The sequence below is a fragment of the Mustela nigripes genome, chromosome 14 (assembly GCF_022355385.1).
Source record: "Mustela nigripes isolate SB6536 chromosome 14, MUSNIG.SB6536, whole genome shotgun sequence".
Lineage (NCBI taxonomy): Eukaryota > Metazoa > Chordata > Mammalia > Carnivora > Mustelidae > Mustela > Mustela nigripes.
The window spans coordinates 68,661,100-68,669,505 of NC_081570.1; the positions used below are offsets into that span (position 1 = coordinate 68,661,100).

General features: G+C 37.1%; 1 pseudogene; it reads right to left on the minus strand.

Annotated features, from left to right (window-relative positions):
* Positions 1 to 233: 233 nt before the first annotated feature.
* On the minus strand, positions 234 to 2,005 carry LOC132002075 (tigger transposable element-derived protein 1-like; annotated as a pseudogene).
* Between the last annotated feature and the right edge of the window lie 6,401 nt (positions 2,006 to 8,406).

Below are 8,406 nucleotides of genomic sequence, written 5' to 3' on the forward strand. Positions count from 1 at the left end.
TGAAATGGCTTTGAGTTGTGGGAAGGAAAATTAGAGGCATACCTCCAAGATTTTGCAGATTTAGTTCCAGATTACTGCAATAAAGTGAATATTGCAATCAAGTGAGTCAAATGAGTTTTTTGGTTTCCTAGTGTATATAAAAGTTATGTTTACATTATACTGTAGTTTATTAAGAGTACAGTAGCATTATGTCTAAAGCAGCAATGTACATACCTTAACTAAACAGTGCTTTATTACTTAAAAATGCTAATCATCATCGAAGCCTTTAGGGAGTCACGATCTTTTTGTGAGGGTGTTTGCCTCAGTGTTGATGGCTACTGACTGATGAGGATGGTGGTTGCTGAAGGTTGGGGTGGCTGTGACAATTTCTTAGGATAAGGTAGGAGTAACATTTTTCATGTCAATTGATTATTTCTTTCACCAACATTTTTTTTTCCTCCTCCAGCATGTGATGCTGTTTGATAACATTTACCCACAGCAGAACTTCTTTCTGAATTGGAGTCAATCTTCTCAAACCCTGCTGCTGCTTTATTAACTAAGTTTATGTGATATTCTAAATCCTCTGTTTTCATTTCAACAGTCTTTGCAGCATCTTCGCTAGGAGTAGATTCATCTCAAGATACCACTTTGTTTGCTCATTCCTAAGAAGCAACTCCTCACCCATGAATGTTTGATCATGAGAATGCCACTGTTCAGTCACATCTTCAGGCTCCGCTCCTAATTCTAGTTCCTTTGCTGCTTCTACCACCTCTGCAGTTACTGCCGCCAGTGAAGTGTTGGACCCTTCCAAGTCATCCATGAGGGTTAGAATCAACTTCTTCACTTCCTGTTAATATTGATATTTTGACCACTTCTTGTGAATCCCAAATGTTCTTAACAGCATCTAGAATGGAAATCCTTTCCAGAAGGGTTGACTTTGCCCAGATCCAGCAGAAGAATCATTATCTATGGCAGCTATAGCCTTAAGAAATGTATTTCTTAAATAATAAGACTTTAAAGTCAAAATGAATCCTTGATTCCTGGGCTGCAGAATGGAGGTTGTGTTAGCAGAGATGAAAACAACATGGATCTTGTGGTCCATCTCTACCAGAGCTCTAGGTTCATTGTCAACGAGCAGTAATATTTTGAAAGGAATCTTCTTCTGAGCAGTAGTTCTCAACAGTAGGCTTAAAATATTTATTAAAACATGTTATAAACAGATGTACTGTCATCCAGGCTTTGTTGCTCCATTTCTAGATCACTGGCAGAGTAGATTTAGCATCGTTCTTAAGAGTTCTAGGATTTTCAGATTGGTACATGAGCATTGGCTTCAACTTGAAATAATCAGCTGCATTGCCCTAAGAGGAGAGTCAAGTTGTCCTATGAAGCTTTGAAGCCAGCATTGACTTCTCTTCTCTAGCTATGAGAAGTCTGTCTTCTTCCAGTATAAGCCTATTTAGTCTACATTGAAAAGCTGTTGTTTAGTGTTGCTACCTTCCTTAATTATTTTAGATAAATGTCCTGGATAGCTTGCTGCAGCTTCTCTATCAGCATTTGCTGCTTTACTTTGCACTTTTATGTTTTGGAGAAGACTTCTTTCCTTAAACCCCATGAGTCAACCTGTGCTAGCTTCCAATTTTTCTCCTGTAGCTTCCTTACCTCTCTCAGCTCTCATAGAATTGAAGAGGGTTAGAGGGTTAGAGGGTTTGGGCCTTGCTCTGGATTAGGCTTTGGCTTAAGGGGATGCTGTGGCTGGTTTGCTCTATCCAGACCACCAAAATTTTCTTCATATCAGCAATAAGACTGTTTTGCTTTATCATTCATGTGTTCACTGAAGTAGCACTTTTAATTTCCTTCAAGAACTTTTCTTTTGCATTTATAACTTGGCTAGCTGATGCCAGAGGCCTAGCTTTCAGCCTTCTTTGGCTTTAGACATGCCTTCCTCATTCAGCTTAATCATTTCTGGCTTCTGATTTAAAGTAAGAAACATGTGATTCCTCCTTTCACTTAAATACTTAGAGGCCATTGTTGAGTTATTAATTGGCCTAATTTCAATATTGTTGTGTCTCAGGAAATAGAAGACCCAAAGAGAGGGAGAAAAATAGGGAAACAGCTGGTCAATGGAATAGTCAATTAAGTTTGCTGTCTTATATGGCACAGTTGTGGTGCCCCAAAACAATTACAGTAGTAATATCAAAGATCATTGATCACAGATACACATAGCAAATATAATAATAATGAAAAAGTTTGAAATAGTATGAGAATTACTAAAGTGTGACCCAGAGACACAAAGCAAGCATATCTGTTGGGAAAGCATTGCTGATAGACTTGCTAGATGCAGGATTGCCACGAACCTTCCATTTGCAAAAAACGCAATATCAGCAAAGCACAAAAGAAACAGAATAATAAAGTGAAGCACAGTAAAATGAGGTTTGCTTCTACAAGAAGAGTTCAGGGTGTGGAGAGTTTGACAGAGAGCAGGACTAGTGGGAGGTGGACAATAAGAGAGGGAGGCTTCTCTTAGGTAAGAGGGGGAAGCAGTGGAGGTAGAGGCTTAAGAGAATGTGAACATGACCAGTCACACAACACTAGCTCAAGACCCATTCTTTTTCTTCTTTCTCTCCTTCCTCCTTCCCTTCCATCCCCTTTTTCTTGTCTCCCTCCCTCCCCCATTCCATCTCTTGCCTCGCTTCTCCTCCCCTAGCCCCTCCATACCTTTCCTTCTCTCCCTTCCTTCTTCCTTTTCATGACCTTCCATTTTCCTTATGCCTGTTCTCAGCGGGTGATTTTATTTGGGAAGTGACAAGCCAAACAGTTTGACTATGCCTTATGTTGGGCTAGGTGTTTGGGGGATGTTGGTGTACTTTTGAAATGCTTTCGGCGGCTCCTGGGTGGCTCAGTCGTTAAGCGTCTGCCTTGGGCTCAGGTAATGATCCCAGGATCCTGGGATCCAGCCCCACATCAGGCTCCTTTCTCAGTGGGGAGCCTGCTTCTCCCTCTCCTACTCGCCCTGCTTATGTTCTCTCTCTTGCTGTCTCTCTCTGTGTCAAATAAATAAACAAAATCTTAAAAAACAAAAAAACAAAACTGCTTTCTGGGGAACCTCCGGTTTCCACAAGCTGCTTCTATAGAGTTTCAAGTTTAATTCAACTAAAAATTATATTTCATTATTTTAAAAGCTGTAATCAAAACCAAAGCAAAAACTTAAAGCTGAAACAACAGACTCTACAATGTATCTGCCAATTTTTAGCACTTTAGAGACTATGGAACATGTCAGGTACACAGGGTTTATTTTGTATTCATGCAGATTTTAAGCTATGGTTCCTTTTGCTTATTTATGCGTATATTTGTCCTCCCTACAAGTGTGTACTTTAGTAGGAAGGAAGGAGCTTTTCTCTGATCTTTCCTTGAATTCAAGCCTGTACATGTCTGCCCATGTCAAATGGTACAAATGAGCTCACTAGTTCAGCACGTGTGTACTGTGCTCCAGTAAATGCCAAGCAGGGCTCAGGCACATCTGCTCGCTCATGCTCTCATCATGGCTTATTAGACAATTGTGCAGTAACAGGTGAACTCTACACACTGCGTCATGGCCCTACTTTCCAAATGAAGTGTCAGATGTTACTTGCCTAAATTAAATATACACATAAGTGTAACTGTGAAAATTGAGGTGGGATAATTGCTGTTCAAACTAGAAATCAATCACTAATTAAAAACAGGAAGTTTCAAAGAAAATAGAATTTCCTGGCTAATACTATGAAAATTATAAGGATAACATGACACAAGTTAAGTTACATCAGCCCCAAACACAGTGTCCTCTACACAAAGTCTTCATTGTGTTCGTGAAATTAAAATTTGCAAAGTTCTTTGTTCTGTGAATTCTGATGTGTTCTTAAGTTCTGAATTGAAAGATTGACTAAAAAATAAGTCTCCCAGCATCTTTTAGTACAGTTTGAGCCACCAGTTAATGTTATTGAAAAATACACTTAAAAATGTAAATCTGTCAGTAAAAATGTATTTACAGCACCATTTGAAGTTATCATGTAAGTAAAGGAAAAAGCACAAAGTATCAGGAAAAGACTCATTCAATCCTATGCTATTGATTTTGCTACAGTCATGGTAAATGAGCAAGAAATGAGGTACACACTTATTGCCATTCCTTTAAAATACTGTGTGAAAAAGATACCAAGAAGCTGCTCATAAAGAATTGTTTATTTCAAAAAGTGAAATATGTGAAACTATTTTAATTCACCTGTTTCAAGGTATGAGTACTACGCATTACACCAATTTGTTGGTAAGATAGGATCAAACAAATAAACACAAAGGATATACATTACTGAATAAGATCCTTGAAGCACATACAACAGGGAAAGTGTTTAAGTTAATTTTAGTTAAAAAAAAATTCCATCAAGTCAGTTGTCAAAAATGGATTGGTATGCAATTAGCATTGAGAAAGTAATGGTTAGAAAAACTATGGGATTTGTAAAACAGAAGCAGTTGCCAAAATGAGTTCAAATAATTGTGGTATATTGAGTAGACAATCATTTGCTATGAAGTAGGTTAATAAGCATCTTTCAAACAATCTTTTTTTGATAGAAATTGCCAAATTTTAAAGGTGTACTCTTTGTAATGCAGAATTTTTAGCATTGTGTGTGTGTGTGTGCGCACACACGTGCGCGCAAAATGAGTTCCAAAATTCCCTTTTCAATTGAAGTTACTTCTCCCAAGGCTAAGTGCTGATACAAATCTTTCAAAAGAGACAAGAACTCTTTTTTTTTCCCCCTCCTTCCTGGTAATAACACCATTAACAGAGCCTCTCTTAAAACATGGTTTTGCCTGCTTGTGTCTCTTGTTGACATTTTTAATAAGCTGAAGAAACTCAGTATGACAATGCTAGCGTGCCTTGTTAATCTCATTTACAACTACCTATAAAATCAGCAATAAAATTGAAACTTAAAATTTGGATTCAATGTAAAAACAAAGCAAATTTGATTCTTATAAAACTGAGTAAATATGTGATTGAGATGGGCATTGAAATGTATAATATTCTTCAGTGACATTACTGAATTTCATAATATTTCAAGAGATGTATATAATGTATATACACACACACATATATACATATATATATAATTTTAAACTTGGTGAAAAACCATCAAATGTAATTCTGAGATATTACTAATTCATATTACAAACACAGATTTTGTACTACTCTTCTTTCAAGATTCTGGATGTGTTTAATTGAAGACTTCTGAGGTTACAAAGAAAGATGTTAAAATAATTTACTCATCATCTGTGTAAATCAGAATTTTCTCTAGCCTCTGCAACCAAAACAAATGCAGAAATAAATTGGATACTCATGCTGAAATTAGATTACAACCATCAATTGTGGTGCCTCATTTCAAAGTTTCATGTACAGTCCAGTAATCTTGTTTTCTTATCGATTGTCTCACTGAGTGAATATTATGAATTCAAACTTATAAAATAAATTCATACCTGAGCATCAGTTGTATATTCTTTATACTGGAGTTTCTGCCCAATATTTTATATTGTTTCATTTCACTTTTCTCTTTCTTTTCACTTTTATGGCTGTACTGCCTTTCATTTATATTCATTGAGCATCTATAATGTTCTAGGTTCTAGAGATTTAAGTGTGAACAAACCAGAAAAGATCCTTGATCACATGGAAACTAGCTTCTCTTAAGGAAAAAAAACAAAACTGCTATTAAATTTTTGAACTTTTGAACTATGATCCTAGATTTTAATTTCTACAACAAGGAGGATCCAACCTGAATCAGCAAATTCTTCCTTTCCCATAGATACTCTGTGGAGCAGACTTCCTAGAGATGTTTGGAACTAAGCAGTGAGCAGACTTTAGAGTAGAGGTGGAGAGAGCACTGGATATATTTGGTTCAGAGTGAGTTGTTCAGGACCTCAGCTTTAAAGCCTGAGGTTTTCTTTATGAAGGCGGAAGGAAATAACAAAACAAAACAAAACTCTGTATTATTTGCAAGCTTTGCAAGTTCCCAAAACACATGTGCAGTAGCTGCAGTTCGTAAGTTTGTAGTAGTTTCAAAGGTCTGAATGTGACCTAGAAAGATCAGTCAACAAGTATTTTTTAACCACCAGCACATTCTTAGGTATTCTCTGAGAAATAAATAAGAAATATTAGATATTTTCTCTGTCCTTAAGAAGTTTGAGAACTAGTTCTAAAAGAAAACTAACCATTCATCATACCGGGCACAAATAGACAAAACTATCTGTAAAGTGACACTTAGAATGGTAAGATAAATCAGCTGTTCCTTTTCCTAAGGCTGGATGTAGCCAGAGATTACATGTAATACAACATGGAATATAATATGGCCATAAAAGAAAGACTTTCAAGCAATGTGCCGTTGACTTCAAAGCTGTAAGTGTTTTGAAAAAGAAGAAAATGTGGGATAAAGTGGTTGGGAAGAAAATTCTGGGGAGGTAGAAGGACACCATTTGGGTCAGTGGTATGCTGGAGCTAGCTCATGCCATCGCCCAGAGGCCAACTATGGGTATTTTTCCCCTAACTCTGAATTGAGTGTTGCCATGTTGGTAGTGAATACTGGTCACAATGGAAAATATTTATAATGTGGAAAATGGTAAATACTACAAATCGTGCCTTTCTCTTTGTTTTTATTTTGTTTTTGTCTTTTAGCGGAGACTTGCTTGATAAACATTAACCAGTTTACCACTGGTCTATTTGGATGCATGGTAGAAGGTTAGCTAGTGGTTAGGAGTGGAGTTCCAGTTGCTGAAGGGGATCATTGATCTGTCTTAGTCACTATTGCCTAATAAGCTTAGCAAATTGTTGTGCATGAGATGGGTAAGTTGAAAAAGTAATAGGAGAAGAAATTCTTGGGCCCAGACCCACTCTGAGGTATTCAATTTCCCATGAAGATACTCCCTTGTGCTTAGATACGTAGTGCCCCTATATCTCCCTAAAAATGTTGAGCCAGTTGTTCCCCACTGAGAAGTGCCTTCCCTTCACTCTCCCTCATCAGTTGACCCTTCTGAGTCCCTTTGGCTAACAGGTTAATTTCATCACGTCTTATCAAAGTGTCACTAGATTGTAAGCGCTCAAAGTGGAAAGCATTTTCTTGGATTATACTTTAGCATTCAGTAGATTTGGGCTCAATCCTGGCTCTATTTCTCCTTTACGCTGTGACTATGGGCAACTTGATAAGGTGAGTTGGCTTCAGTTTCCTTATTTGTTAAGCAGAGTTAATAATATCTTCTTCGTAACATAAAGAGACACCAATGAAATGGTACATGGGTGTAGAGATCTAATGACGTTCCTGGCAGCCAGTAAGTAGGAGCTATCATTATTTTGTGTGGTATTATATACAAATATAAACATATAAACACATATTTATAACTCCTCCAGCATCCCAACTTTTTTCTTTTTTAAAATTGAGTTGTAGGGGCACCTGGTTGGAGAGTCAGTTAAGCATCTGACTCTTCATTTCAGCTGGGTCTGATATTGGGACTGTGGGATCGAGCCCTGTGTGGGGCTCTATGCTCAGTCCCGAGTCTGCCTGGATTTCTCGCTTCCTTTTCTTCTACCCTCCCCCCTCCTTCCCTCTAAAATAAATAAAATCTAAAAAAATAAAATAAAATTGAAATATAATTGACATATAACATTGGTTTTAGGTGTAGTGATTCAACATTTATATATATTGTGAAATGATCAGCACAGTAAGTCCAGTTAATGTCTATTTTACACACATAGTTTTGATTTTTTTTCTTGTGTTGAGAACTTTTAAGATTTAACCTCTTAGCAACTTTCAAATATATAATAGAGTATTATTAGCTGTAGTCACTATGCTGAACATTACACCCCCAGGACTTATTTATTTTATAACTGAAGTTTGTATGTTTTGACCCCATCACCCATTTTGCCCACCCCCCCCACCTCAAGCAACTACATATTTGCTCTCTGTAACTGCTTTTGGTTGTTTTGTTTATTAGTATTAGATTATACATATAGATGGCTTTGATGATATTGAGGTATGTGCCCTCTATCCCTACACTTTGAAGAGTTTTGATCAGGAAGGGATACTGTACTTTGTCAAATGCTTTTTCAGCATCTATTGAGAGTATCATATGGTTCTTGTTCTTTCTTTTATTGATTTGTTGTATCACATTGACTGATTTGCAGATGTTGAACCAACCTTGCAGTCCTGGAATAAATCCCACTTGGTCGTGGTGAATAATCCTTTTAATGTACTATTGAATCCTATTGGCTAGTATTTTAGTGAGAATTTTCGCATCTGTGTTCATCAAGGATATTGGTCTATAGCTCTCTTTTTTGATGGGATCCTTGTCTGGTTTTGGGATCAAGGTGATGCTGGACTCATTTTATGAGGCCAGCATCACCTTGATCCCAAAACCAGACAA